The sequence below is a fragment of the Helicoverpa armigera genome, chromosome 19 (assembly GCF_030705265.1).
Source record: "Helicoverpa armigera isolate CAAS_96S chromosome 19, ASM3070526v1, whole genome shotgun sequence".
NCBI classification, from domain to species: domain Eukaryota; kingdom Metazoa; phylum Arthropoda; class Insecta; order Lepidoptera; family Noctuidae; genus Helicoverpa; species Helicoverpa armigera.
In genome coordinates, this window is record NC_087138.1 from 8,978,122 (window position 1) to 8,993,148 (window position 15,027).

Below are 15,027 nucleotides of genomic sequence, written 5' to 3' on the forward strand. Positions count from 1 at the left end.
ATAAAAATCTGAAAAAAATCTGTGTGTTTCCTTTTACCTACCTTATTATGATAATAAAGTCTAAAAGCGGAATATCGTTAAAAAACACTACCCCGGGGGGAAAGGGTTAAGTGATTTACACCAACCATCATACTATTCCAGCCACTATCAAACTTCACAAAAATATCCGTCCAAGCAAACTATCAAACAACTGTTCAGACTGGCTATCAAACAGCTCAAATGTCTATGCAGAGTGGCTATCAAACATCCATTCAACGCAGTGCCTTCCAAAGCGGATGCGAAACATCACCGGCACCTATGCAATCGTCTCCACAAACGCCAAGGAATGATGATGTAAATGAGCCAGAACAAATTCATTTCGATGAGGAACTAACAAATTTGACGAATGACACACAATCGGAATACGAGTTTTGAATAACACTAAATTATGAAAATGATTAAACAGTATGATTATAGTAAAAATAGTTTATTTTTTTCTTACCTTACAGTTAATCCCAGCATCTCCAGAGGTTCGATGGGTTTTCTAAATATGTAGTTCTTTTGTAAATGAGGCTTTATCAAACTAAGAAGTTCTTCAAAACTTACTACACTCATCCTAAAGTAATCGAAAAATTTAACCTCGTCCACTTTTAGCGCCTCATATTTCCTTTTGAAGTGGTTTCCATCTTTATTCATAATTGTCAGTAATGGGTGCACCCAGTACTTTCTTTTCTGTTTCTTTTTCTTAATACGCCTTAACGCAAGCAGAAGTAGAACACGCGCAGTGCGGTCCATGTCTCACTAGAAACTGAACTGACGGTTAGCGTCTTGTCGTACGATGTCGTATCCGATGAAATTTTTGCGTTGTGACATCGCATCGAATAGCTGTGCAATGTTGTTTTTGCGATGCGACGCCGCAACGCACTGTTGTGGCCTGGCCCATACGCTATTACGTCGTGTTGTCGCTGACTCTCAGTGGCACGGCGAACGCGGATTGGCTACGCGGACGCAGTTGCCGAATAGCGCCGCTCCGCCGCGCCGCGCCCGCACCGCCGCGCCTCGGCCGCAATTCACTCGAGAAACAAACTTCAAAGAGGACAGACGTGACACGTGACACCTCGCGATGTTCGACACCGAAAAGTTTATTGCAGAAGTACATTCTAGAGAATGTATTTGGAATGCGAATTCAGAAGAATATAGTGATAGAAACTTACGAAGATGCGCTTGGGAAGACATAGCATCTGTTATGTATGAAGATTGGGGGGTTTTTGGAACTAAAAAGAGAAACGAAACTAGTAAGTAATGTTTTAAATAAGTGTTGATTACAGTACAAGTTGTTTTCCTCTTACCTTAAAGTAATTGTCAATCTTTCTTCTGGCTGAATAACACGTCGATAATTAATGTCCCTTTTATATAAACTTATACGTATTAAAGATAGTAACTCATCGAATGTTTTTACTGTCGTACGAAAATATTTCTTGAACTTATTTGGATAAAGTCTATATTCGAAATATAAAGTATGAAATTGACCAAGAAAACATCTCTTCAAATTTAAGGGATGTACCCACAATCACTTCTTTTTATTATTTTCGTCTTCCTCTAGAGCTTCGCAAATGGCAACTATCTGAATGCGCATCATTTAATTGAAATATCAGTTAAACGTCTGATTTGAAAAAAAAATTACGCTAGTTTTATCGTATGGGAACCACGAGTGACCTCAGAGATCGTTTATAAAATACTACGAGCAACGTCAAATACTGAGCTCTTTTATGCTCAGCGTACGCATCTAGCGTGAACCTACACGAGCCTATTCTTTTGTTCACACATGTAGCGCATGAGTACGCGTACTGCAGATTGAGTGGACGTTCACACTGGGGCAGACAGTGAATATACTCACAGTCAGCGGCGGACAATACGTTTGGTGTGAACAATCCCTTAGACACAAATACTTCATGGGCACCAGTGGCGAGGAGTCCATAGAAGCCGATTCCCATCGGCTTCCCTTTCGAATTTCAAGTTAAAAGCATAGGTATAATTAATAATATAGGTATAATTAATATAATCATTTAAACCACACAATTTAAATATGTAGGTATAACAAAACGCCTCCCACCGTAATTTTTTTTTGTCTATAAATTACTTGAAAACATTTTGAAACATTTTCCTCCTAAACAAGCCGGTGAGCGTCTCGGCTTCCTCCTCCATACGAAACTACGCTTGCGTGACGTCATCGGCGCCGCGCGATATTCGCAAAATATGGGCGCAGGTAAGCCGGCACACGAAGCAGCTTCTAGCCAATGAACAAGCGCGAGTGAACGAGAAAGAACGCGTCAAGAGTAGAGTAGCCGTATCTGTCTACGCGCGAGTGACAGCGCTTAGAGCTCTCAAATATGTAAACAAACAAATCAGACAAAAATACTCATGAGATGAGATGGGCACCAAAGAGAAACAAGAAAAATAATAGTGATCTTATCGGTACAGAGTTAGTCGGGGCCTTGTATAGAAATTTAGAAAGAAAGAGTGTTGAAGATGACGAGGATCGCCTCTTTTTCTTGTCTCTAGTAAAATATTTTTTTTGTGGCAAAGTAAATTAGATATTTTAAAGGTAATTAAAGATGTGCAGATTTTCAATTATTCGAACATTGATTATATTAAAGGCCTAATTCTTACCGGGGATACACGTTATTCTGGTAATAGTCCCTATTCTCACCGTACAAACTTCTCGGAGGTTGGACGAGGTAATACCCATCATGGATATCAAACGGCACAGTATTCAGGAAGTAATGTCTACACGCAGCCTGTGCAGTCTTTGTAATTTGGACGAGACACGTCTCAAGAAACTGAGGAATCCGACGAATGCACAATCGCCAATTTCCGAAAATTCTCAGGAGAGTGATTATATGGAACTTTTTAATTCCATCACTGACGATGATGCTTGAAATGTGTTCATACCTACCTACATTATTCTAATAAAAATTGAATTAGGATAATTCCGGGGGAGATGGCCGTACGGGAGAGATGGCCAATTTAAAAAAAGTTCAAGTAATAATTCATAGATGGCACTAATTTCATTTAGTTCGGATTCGTTTTGGCACGCGCAACAAATGTGAGTGAATTTTTTTGCGAATAAATTATGGAAAGGTGAGTAATTTGAACGCGTTTGATTTAAACTAAGGGGTTGACGACGTATACGTAAACAAAAAAGTTTTCAAAGTTTTGTCTGTTTTCGAACTTTTTTTGGAAAGTAAGATACTTTCTCGTGTTCTAACCTCAAAATCAACTACAAAATCGAGACGTTGCTTTTATTAAGTTATGTGGCCATCTCATCCAGACAATCGGGAGAGATAGCCATAGAATTTACGGGAGAGATAGCCATACAATTTAATGTGCTAATTTAAATTTATTTAAAACATTAAATATTTTCTACAGATGCCTAATCAATATTTACGAAAGCTGAATGCCGGACGAGGTGGCTAGACCGATGAAGACTTAAAAAATGCTATGGCAGAAATGCACAGTGGAGGGATGACCGTATATAGTCCGCCTTTGTAATTGTTTGATTGCGTAAAGTTGAATAAATAAATAAATAAATATATAGGGCCTCTTTAATTTACCATATTCCAAGAAAAACCTAAGAAAAAAGGTTAAAAAAAAATTACATAAAGGGACCTATGGTGCAGACAACGAAAAAAGACTAAGCAAACGTATAAAAGATATGCAGTCGAGAGGCTTCCCAATGACTATCGATGATTTAAGAAAAATTTCATTTAAATATGCTGAGCAATTAGGAATTAAACACAGATTCAATGTGAAGTCTGAGAAGGCGGGCTATGATTGGGTGCAAATGTTTTTGAAAAGGAATTCTGATATTTCATTAAGGAAGTCAGAAGGGGTGTCTTACACTAGAAGTCAAGGGATGAATAAAGCAGAAGTAAACGCCTACTTTGAATTGCTCGAGAGGATTCTCAGTGAAAATGATCTAATAAATAAACCTGGCCATATTTACAACATGGACGAGTCTAGGTTACAATTGAATAATCGACCAGGTCATGTCTTGGCTGAAAAAGGTTCCAAAGCTGTAGCTATGTCAACGTCTACAGAAAACAGTGAAACGATAACAGTAATTGCTTGCTGCAATGCTGAAGGTAATTTTATGCCTCCTGTATGCATTATGAAAGGTAATGCGCCAATATTATAATTACCGAATCGCTTATACAAAATCTCACTCTTAAAAGAGAAATGGCACAAAATTTCATTAAACTTTGCGAAAATGAATGGTCCACAAATATTTCTACCGGTGCTTTAACAACTTTGTATACAAACAAATGGAACATGCCAGATAGGTTGCCATTGGCAGAAGATGTAAAATTATTAAATAACTTTTTAAGCGAAGAAAGGGATAAGTATATAACGCTTTAAAAAAATGCAAAAGTGACAATTAATAATTGGACTAGTTTAGCAAAAATTGCTCTCGCGCAGACTTTATTATTCAACAGAAGCAGAGCGGGAGAGGTGGAAAAAATTCCGGTGAAATGTTACCTAACCAAAATGAATCCCAAGAATGTAGACAAAAATTTACTCTCTGAATTTGAAATTGCTATCTCGCAAGCGTTTATTCGGTTTGAAGTGCGTGGGAAAAAAGGAAGAAAAGTTCCAGTTATATTGTACCCAAAACTAATTGAAGCATACGACATCCTACTGCTTTATAGATACCACGTTGGTACACCAAAAGAAAATGATTATTTCTTCGCTTTACCTCCTCTGTCTCACTTTCGTGGAAGTGATGTAATGAGAACATTTGCTATATCATCTGGAGCTAAACATCCGGAAAATCTTACTTCCACAAAATTAAAAAAAAAAATGTTGCAACAATGTCACAAATATTAAATTTGACAAATAACGAGCTAGATCAGTTGGCTTCATTTATGGGTCACGACATACGGGTTCACCGAGAATACGGGAAAGAGAATAGATTGCCGGAATCTACTGTCCAGTTGGCTAAAATAAGCAAAATATTGATAGCATCGGAAAAAGGAAAATTACACAACTTTAAGGGAAATAAATATAAATATCAATAAAATTTCCGATGATGATGAAAGTACGAATAGTGAAACTGAAACAAATGAACTCGATCTACCTGCCCAAACTTTTCAAGAAGACATGCACGAAGACCACTCTGATTGTAACTAAAAACAACCTGAAACCAACAAAATATCATCAAAGAAAAAGTTCAGAAAGAAGAAAGTAACAACTGCTAAACCATCGAAAAAAAAGATATGGACTGCAGAGGAAAAAAATGTAGTAGAATAAATGCAAGAGCTATCTTCAAAAAAAAAGTGTTTGTGATGTTTATTGCTTTTATATTTTATGTGCGAAGGAGTACAAATTTGAATGAAAAAAATGCTGTAAAAGTGTAATTTTGTTTCGAAACAATTCGAAGTTTTGGTAATTTATCTCAAGATAGTATGTTACCAATGTCTACTATTAATGATGATGATGATGATGGAAGAACGACAGAATCACGTCCATCCATTGATATGAATCCGTCGACGTGTGACACCTCGACGTTCACTTTCTGGCCAGAGGAATGAAATATTGCGATTAGAAAAGGAAAAACTTGAATTAATTAAAGCACGATTACAAGATAAGAAGAAAGAAGAATTGAAAAATGATGAAGATGACATGTTCTTTATGAGTATGCAGGTAGCATTTAAATTTTTCGATTTCGACACAAAGTAAGTGAAATGATACTAGAAATGACAACTTAGAACGAGTACGCTAATATTTGATAATAATACACCTATTGTGGGCGATTATGTTGTAGTTCAACCCCAATATTTTACATCGGATTCACACAATAGTGGTGATTCGTCGAGCATGTTACCTTGTGCCTCAAGACAAATATCAGGACCTAATATTTCTTTTCAAGATAAACACGCTCTGTGTTCATCCTCCAGCGGCAGATGAATGTTCTTAGAAGGGTCATAAACAAAACAGGCAAAAAAATGTGCGTTTGATAAAAATTGGTTAAAACATACTTTGTACATTAATATTTAATAAATTAACGATTTCGATGTTGTACCAATGTACGTTAAAATATCTTAACTTTATTTGATATTTTTTATAACATTAAAGTTTCAATATTTTTGTATTTTTATTAGTTACTTACATCCTCAGCTGAATCCGGTTAGACTGGAAGCCGACCCCAACATGATTGGGAAAAGGCTAGGAGGAGGAGACTAGTTACTAACATCTTATAGTTGACATTTTACATTATTATGAAAAATCAACACACAATATAAATACATTATTATAACCTGGTTCATTAGAGAAAGGAATCTTAAATGGCGACACAGAAAAAAAAAATCTTGATTTGCTTCCATGCTGGCTTGACGCGCTCAGTGATCCTTTCTACGAATATCTTGTTCTATCTAAATCTAATATACCAAGTAACAGTTCTGCCAAGAATACAAAGAGAAAGAGACCAAAAGAAGATGAATTTATAAAATTTATGAAGGACAGACAGGAAAACCGAAATAGACAGCTGGAGTCATTAAAATCTCAAGAATCAGTTGATGATATATGGACATTTACAAAACATATTGAAATGATGTTAAGAAAATTGAGCGCACGTTCAAGAGCAATGGCAAAAACTTAAATTTGTAATATTGTCTCGAAGTATGAGATCACAGATATCGAGAGTCAAACTGAACGCCCCTATGCAAGTTCATCTTACAATTCACATTTTCCAACAATAGCGGCTTTATCAGGACCTCAAACGCAGAGTGATTCATCACGCCAGTTTTCATATAATTCAAATTCATATAAGTGCAGCTTCATCAGAACACCAAACACAGACTGGATTGATTGATTTAACATCTCGCCAATTACCAACTATTTCCGGTGAACCATTTCAAAGCAATTACGGTGAAATCGACAAGAATAATTTCGATGAATTGGCAAACTTACCTTAAAGTTAGTGCTAATTTTTCTTTCACTGATATTCTTCCCTTTGCTTGCATTGATTTTTTCAGTAAATTTAATACGTAATCAAATTGTGTTTTATTCAGCCGATAATACTTCCTGAATATACTGTCATCAAACATCAAGTGCTTCTTTACTAATATAGCGAAAATGATCCTTCTTGACCTCTAGTTAAATATAAATCCTTAATAGGTAATCGTCTTTCAGTTTTCTATTCGTAATAATAATATAAGAGCAAATCATAGTCTTCTTCTTCCTCCAATAGCAGCTTCGTTACTTGGTTTTCCATCACGACACAAAACACCACTGACTTCATCGACAGTTTCTTGAAGTGAGCGGTCGCTCCATGACACTTGTCGCGATCTTCGGTCTCAATCTCGACCGAAGAGACCAAGACATCTGTCGCTGTCTCTGGTCTCAGTCTCCTGTCTCGGTCGCGGTGCGAACCGCCACCTTAAGAGTAAACCGATTGAGAAACTGCAAATTGCCTGAAAAAAACACTACAATGAAAAAGAACGGACCCAGAGGCGACTGTGGATGATATTGACGTAAGTGCTGTTGCGTGGAAAGATAACAAGCCCGTTAACCTTCTTTCCACTTACGTAGGAGCAGAACCAGTAACCACAGTCACACACTTTGATAAATCGAAGAAAGAGAGAGTTGCTATTCCATGCCCCAGTCATCAAGGAGTACAATGCCCACATGGGAGGCGTGGACATTTTAGATTCATTTATAGGCCGTTATCACATCACAATGAAGAGCCGCAAGTGGACCATGCGCTTATTTTATCATTTCCTGGACCTCGCAGTTATAAATTCATGGGTTATGTTCAAGAAGTTAAATAATATAAAAGGAAATGATCAACTTCTCAATTTGGGTACATTCAGACTAGAACTTGCTGAAACCCTCTGCAAATTGGGTCTACCTGCAAATGGCGCTAAACGTGGTCAACCTAGTGGGAGCACAATACAAAGAGAACTTGTAATGAAGAAGTTCCGAGGACCAGCTCGAGCAATTCCTTTGTTAGATGTCAGATTGGATCACACATGTCATTGCGCAGTTTGGCTGGATAAGCAGCAGAGGTGCAAATTCCCAAAATGTTCAGGCTTTACATACAAAATGTGCCAAAAATGTCATGAATCTTTGTGTGATACAAAAAAAAACAATTGTTTTTATAAATTTCATAATGAAGACTAAATAAATATATTTCTAAAACAATATCCACTCTTATTTTACCCATACTTGCAAAATCTCAATGAATGCGCAATGTAGTTTATAAACAACACTCACATTATTGCAAAAAAAGTATATAGTAAATTCATGTCTATTACACAAATATATTTTTTTAAGTGAAAAAAAAATCGTCCATTTAAGGGTTAAATTTACATGTATCTTTTCAAAACAAAACAGGAATTAAGATTTCTTATCAGACCTTTAGAAGATACCGTCCATTTTGGGTGTTGTTTCCGAAAGCTTCTGCAAGAGATTCATGTTTGTGTACGTTACACGAAAACAGTGAACATTTTTTTTTAATTTTTTTATTAGCCTATGCTGTCCCACTGCTGGGCAAAGGCCTCCCCCAAAGCCTTCCACTTTTCTCTATCCCTCGCTGCTTGAGGCCAGTCCGAGAGGAAGCTGTCCAAGTCTTCCCTCCAGCGTTTCCTTGGTCTCCCTCTCGGTCGCCTTCCATCCTCCGGGATCCACTTTGTGGTTATATTGGCCCACTTGTCCGGGTGCATTCGACAGATGTGTGAACATATACTATATATATACTCGATCACTTCATAAGGCAAAAATTATATCGTATGGATCTGCATCACATGTGGCTAAAGTACTTTGCTGTAATAATGACACACTTAATTCGAAATGCCTAGAGCGAACGTGTGAGGGATGCCATAATAAAAAAATCACCTTTCATGAATATGATCACAACGATCATATAACTTACGAGAGATGGACTGTTAAAATGTTTAAGTAGTTATTAAAGGTAAGCCAAAAATATGTAAAAAATGTGTAAAAGAATCAGTGAAAACTACAAAAGGGTGTCTCGTAAAATTATTAAATACCAATATATGTACATACATGCAGCACATTAACAATATGATTCATCAAATAACGTCAATACAAACCACCTGCAAAATGGGTAGGGTTCTTTATCTGTTCCCAGGGAAGGATGGAGTTTCGAGAGTCGCAGACATCCGAACCGCGACGGGCACAATCAGGCGTGCCTCATCGAAAATCTACCCATTACCTATCTCCACAATTGAAGCCAGCGTGACTCCTCTGCAGTTGGAAGACGGATCTTCCAAGGCGGCCGGTATGTTGGCTACCAACAACGCCATCTATTGAACGACGCCGGAACTGCGCGAGCTAGCTCTTCGCTCAATGGCAACGGGCGCCACCTAGCGCCACGAAATGGACTCTCGCCGTGCACCGCCGCGACCGGGCGCCGCCATGTCCCCCCCGCCTCGCCAGTGCTCGTTCAACCGTACAAGCGACGTTGTGCATTTTCTTTTTATACTGTAATTTGAGTTTTAAGTTTGCAAAATATATACTGTCATTCTACGTAAAATAAAGTACGAGGGCCTGAATCGTACGGTGAGAAAAAAGTCGGCTGCAATACGCTCTAAGCTCTACCGCATCGGAAGTGGCAAGAACACGGCACCGCATCTGGATAATGTAGAAGAGCAAATAAACGCTATGATTACACTACGCACCGATGGCATGAAAAATATTTACGACTCCGATATGTTTCCACAAAGTCAAGAAATTCAAGGTGAGTTGAGTACCGGACCAGTGTACTTATTTTTATTTTTTTTTGTTACAGAAAAAGTTTTGCTTCATACTCCAACGAGGAAATGTGATATAGCTCCAAGTACAAATAAAAAATGGGATGTTACGAGTAGAAGAAAACATCCTGCGCTGATTGGTAAGACATAACAGCATTAGGTTTATACATATGTATGGTCAGCCACCATCATGAAAGCTGGTCTTTCTGGCTATGGAAGTGTGCAGAACTGTGTCAGAAAGAGAACCTCTAGCAGTCTCATGGTCTATCTGTATTTATTTCACTATTGTTTTGTTTACAGCTCCGAAAGTCAAGCAAGATTGGAGTTAGTTCAACTCCAAAAAAAATGTTTGGAAGAAGAAATTATAGAAAAAAGGAAGTGTGGGAGTTTCAAGAAAATGAACGCAAGAAGGAGGCAGAGTTTAAAGAAAAAGGGCGCAAATGGAAGGAAGAGGGGTACAAATTAAAATTACAAAATTTCCCCATTCCTAGTCCATTAGCATCCCATCACAATAACCCAAGTAGTTTTCATTCATAGTTAGCAATAGTTTAGCACAGAACCGGGGATTGTCCTTGGGTACATTTCTATAGTGTATACAGGGATAATCGTCGGTTTTGTGTCACCATTTCATTAAAGTTGTCTCAAAAGGGCTTCAGCGTGTTGGCTTCGGCCCCACGTTCGCCTCCCAAAAATCCGGGACTCTGTAGTCCCGTGGTCGGTTAGAGACATATAAAATAAATAATAATATAATTTTAAAATGTATAATGTGGTTTGTTTATTAAACTCTATTATTATTATTAAGTAATAATTTAAGTATAAGCTATTACACGAATCTTGCTCGCGCGATTTGACGACGGGAGCGAGCGTGACTGGGCAGTGGCACGGTCGATACCAACAACGACAATAAAATTGTGACAAGCATTGGAAAAAAATAGGTTTACAACAGAACATACGCAGAAAAGGGTACGACAACCACATTATTGGCGTGCATAGATGCGACAGGATGTTACATCCCCCCATTTATTATATTCAAAGGTGTAAGAATCATACCACAATTGACAAAAGGATCACCACCGTGATATAGTTTCTGCGCATATGGCCGAGCCTTTCCTCAGCACTCGTTCCACGGCGACTAAACATGATGTGACACTACAAACTATAAGGAACCACTTGCATGCAGCTGGCGTGAAATGTCGTAGGCCAGCTAAGAAAATTTTACTATCCGACATTCACAAACAAAACCTTCTTCTTCTTCTTCTCCGCTTCGCAAAAGAATATTTGGATTTTGATTGGTGCAATAATATAGTCATATTTAGCGATGAAAAATGTTTTAAGTCGGACAAGGATGGTCGCAAAATACTTTGGCGAAAGGATGGTGAGCGCTGTAACTCAAAAAATGTTCTTCCATGCAGGTCTAGTGGCCGCATTAGTTTGGGTTATTGTGAATGGATGTCGTCAATGGGTACCGGTGAATTGGTGCAGGTAGGGGGTCGCAATACCAGTCAAGGTTACTTGGACGTTTTGCAAAACGTGATGCTACCGACTGTGCGTGTTGCATATCCGCAAGAACACATTTACTTCGTGCATGATAATTGCGCTGTGCATCGCGCGCGACTTGTGCAAAGTTGGTTAAACGTGCAAGATAATCTTACTGTAATTGAATGGCCATCAAAAAGTCCTGACCTGAACCCCATTGAACGCGTCTGTTGTGGCTGATATCAAAAATCAAATTAAAAACCTGTCCCCTTCCATGATAAATAAGAATGGTGAAGTAATTGAAATTACTCATGACCTATTTTTAATTGATGGTTGATGGTAAAGTAGCACAAGTTTTAAATGAAACTCCTTCGAGCGCTTCTTGTACAATTTGTGGTGCTACTCCTCAGCAAATGAATAACTTAGAGGCAGTTAGGACACGAGATGTGACTGAAAGTTCATTTCAATATGGACTGTCAACACTACACGCTTGGATTAGAAGTATGGTATTTTACAAATTTCCTATAACTTGTCTTTCCAAAAGTGGTCAGCCACTACACCAGAAAAAAAAACAAGACGAAAAGAAAAAAACTGTTACAAAAGCGGTTTAGGGAGGAAATGGGACTGCATATCGATAAACCTCGACAAGGCACTGGAAATAGTAATGATGGAAACACAGCTCGGAGATTTTGTCAGAATTACTCTTGCTTTGCAGACTTTACAGGTGTAGACGTAGAACTTATAAAAAAATGAAACATCTTGTCACAAACTATGTCATCTGGAATGGCTATTGATTCAAAAAAGTTCGGTGAATACGCATATAGTACTGCCCCACTGTACGTATATATTTATAATTGGTATTATATGCCTTCCTCCGTACATGAAATACTTATTCACGAAGAAAAAATCATTGAGTACTACGCTATTTTACCTATCGGACAATTGTCCGAAGACGCTCAAGAATCCCGCAACAAGGATTACAAAAAGTTTAGACTTCATCATTCTAGAAAGTGTTCAAGATCGGCTACCAATACAGACGTTTTCCATACCTTATTGTACACTTCTGATCCATATATGTATATCAAGTTTGAGAAATACCTCAGAAACAATATCGAAAGAACTTTTCGATGAAGCCAAGTCCCTTCTTGCTGTCAACAAAAATCTGTAGGAGCTTGTTGAATTTTGTACATTATTGTTTTCTCGTTAGACACTGTTTATACAAAGATATTTAAATCTATTTTATGTAAGTAAATAACAAAAAAAAAACTTTTTTTTTATAAATGTTACGAAGCACTTGATTTTGCAACAAAAAATAATATCATATTTTTGACTACTCCTCCTCGTACGTCACATAAATTACAACCTTTGGATGTTGCATTATACGGACTAATAAAAAATACTTCGAGATCGAAGTCAACATTTTTCAAAAACAACATCCAGGAAGAATTATTAGCCAGTATGAGATTGTAAAAATCTTCTCTGGGGCGTATTCGAAAGGAGCTACACCTGCAAACGCAATCAGTGGATTCCGTGCCAGTGGCATCTATCCATTCAATAGTCACATTATTGGTGATGAACATTTTGCGCCGTCTTAGGTTTATCAGGGGAATGCTCCGAACATCATATCCGAAACAAATACCAGTACTAGTCCTAGTAGAGGAGATCAGCACAATACACCAGTAAATAACAACGCAATAGAGAACGATACATCATCGTCAGCCAATCGCTGTCCAACACCGGACACAGACTCCATCCAAGATGTGCCACCTGAGCCTGTTCCCGGATCTCCGCAGCCAGCCACTTCCGTCAATGAAAAAATAAATGAAAACACACAGTATTCAGCCAGATTGTAATATTTTTCAAGAAATTCGCCCCATACCCATTAAAATCAAAAGTCATTTATTCAAACTTGGCTGCAAAACAGCACTTTTCGAACGTCAAAAAAATAAATTTACAAAAGACAGCCCCCAAAACGCCCACCCTTCAGCACTTCCTATTTGTTTTTGCTAGGAAGAAGAAGTGGCGCAACAAACTCCCCAGCAACACATGTCTGTCTGTTAGGTTAGAAGAACCTTAAAGATTGTTTGATATGTACATTTGTATACAATTTAATTTGTATATTACAATAGAGGACAATACAGTAAAAATAATTTATACACCACATGCTAGCTAGCACTCACCCTTCATACCTTAACTAACTCAAGCATTGAATATGTTTGATGAACAGAAAATTATAGCCTCCAATTATTAAATCACCTACACGTTAATGGCATAAAAAAAAGAGTTTGTCTTAAAACATTTCTCTCTACATTAGGCATCAGGGAATGGACTGTCCGCTATTGGTTAGGAGATAGAAATCAAACAGCGAACGATGTTTCAAATATTTCGCTTAGCACAGTGACTAAAAGAGATTCCGTAAAAAGTTACCTAGATAATTTACCTAAGTTACCATCGCACTACTGTCGTCAATCTAGCACAAAATAATATTTGGAACCTATAATTCAATCAAAATCTGAGCTCTACAGAATGTACGTAGAATATTGTACAGCATCAAACACTTTACCCGCATCACGAAAGCTCTTCAATGATGTATTCGTAGAGGAGAATATAGGGCTTTATCAACCGAAGAAAGACGCCTGTGATTTCTGTTCGGTCTATAAGGCTGGTAATGTAGAAGAAGAAGCATACCAACAGCATGTCCAAACAAAAAATTTTGCACATGAAGAAAAGAAAAGAGATAAAGAGAAGGCAAAACTAAAAATAATCCACGCTATTACAGCTGACTTGCAGGCGGTGAAGTTATGCCCTTCTTTAAATGCTAGTGCTCTCTATTTTAAAACCAAGTTAGCAGTGCATAATTTCACTGTATACAATCTTGGAACAGACGACGTTACATGCTACTGGTTCGATGAAACGAGTTGTGATCTTAAAGCTACCACTTACGCTTCTTTTTTTGTGGATTACGTAACAAATCTATTAAACGAAGATGCAAAAGATGTAATAATATGGACAGATGGTTGCACATCGCAAAATAGGAATAGGGGAAGGGAGGGCAAGATGAATATAGCGGGCAACATGAATCATTCTTATAATTTGTTCTATCGAATCAGCGCATACACGTCCATAGCGCAAGTACACGCGCGGTGAGGCGGGGGCTCGCAAACCAGTACGAACCGGACTGCCAGAGCGTGAGTACGCACGTCAGCGACAAAAAACAATACGAACTCTCGACACTAAAATATTTGACTACGGTAAGTTTTGAGATTTCTAACGGAATTAGTAATCTATGTAAAATATTTTCACTGTTTTAGTTAGTTTATATATTGTAAATTAATGTATTTTTAAAGTTTTTCCAACAGTATTCTCATTACATTTTTAGGGTTCCGTAGCCAAAATGGCAAAAACGGAACCCTTATAGTTTCGTCATGTCCGTCTGTCCGTCTGTCCGTCTGTCACAGCCGATTTACTCGGAAACTATAAGTACTACAGTGATGAAATTTGATGGGAATATGTGTTGTATGAACCGCTACAAAAATATGACACTAAATAGTAAAAAAAAGAATTGGGGGTGGGGCCCCCCATACATGTAACTGAGGGATGAAATTTTTTTTTTCGATGTACATACCCGTGTGGGGTATCAATGGAAAGGTCTTTTAAAATGATATAAAGTTTTCTAAAAAACATTTTTCTTAAAGTGAACGGTTTTTGAGATATCAGCTCTCAAAGTCGTAAAAAGTATGTCCCCCCCCCTCTATTTTTATAACTACGGGGTATAAAATTCTAAAAAAAATAGAGGTGA

At 37.7% G+C, this 15,027-nt stretch overlaps 1 pseudogene; it reads left to right on the top strand.

Moving 5' to 3' along the window:
• Nucleotides 1–1,102: 1,102 nt before the first annotated feature.
• LOC135118252 (uncharacterized) lies at nt 1,103–2,794 on the top strand (annotated as a pseudogene).
• Nucleotides 2,795–15,027: the final 12,233 nt, after the last annotated feature.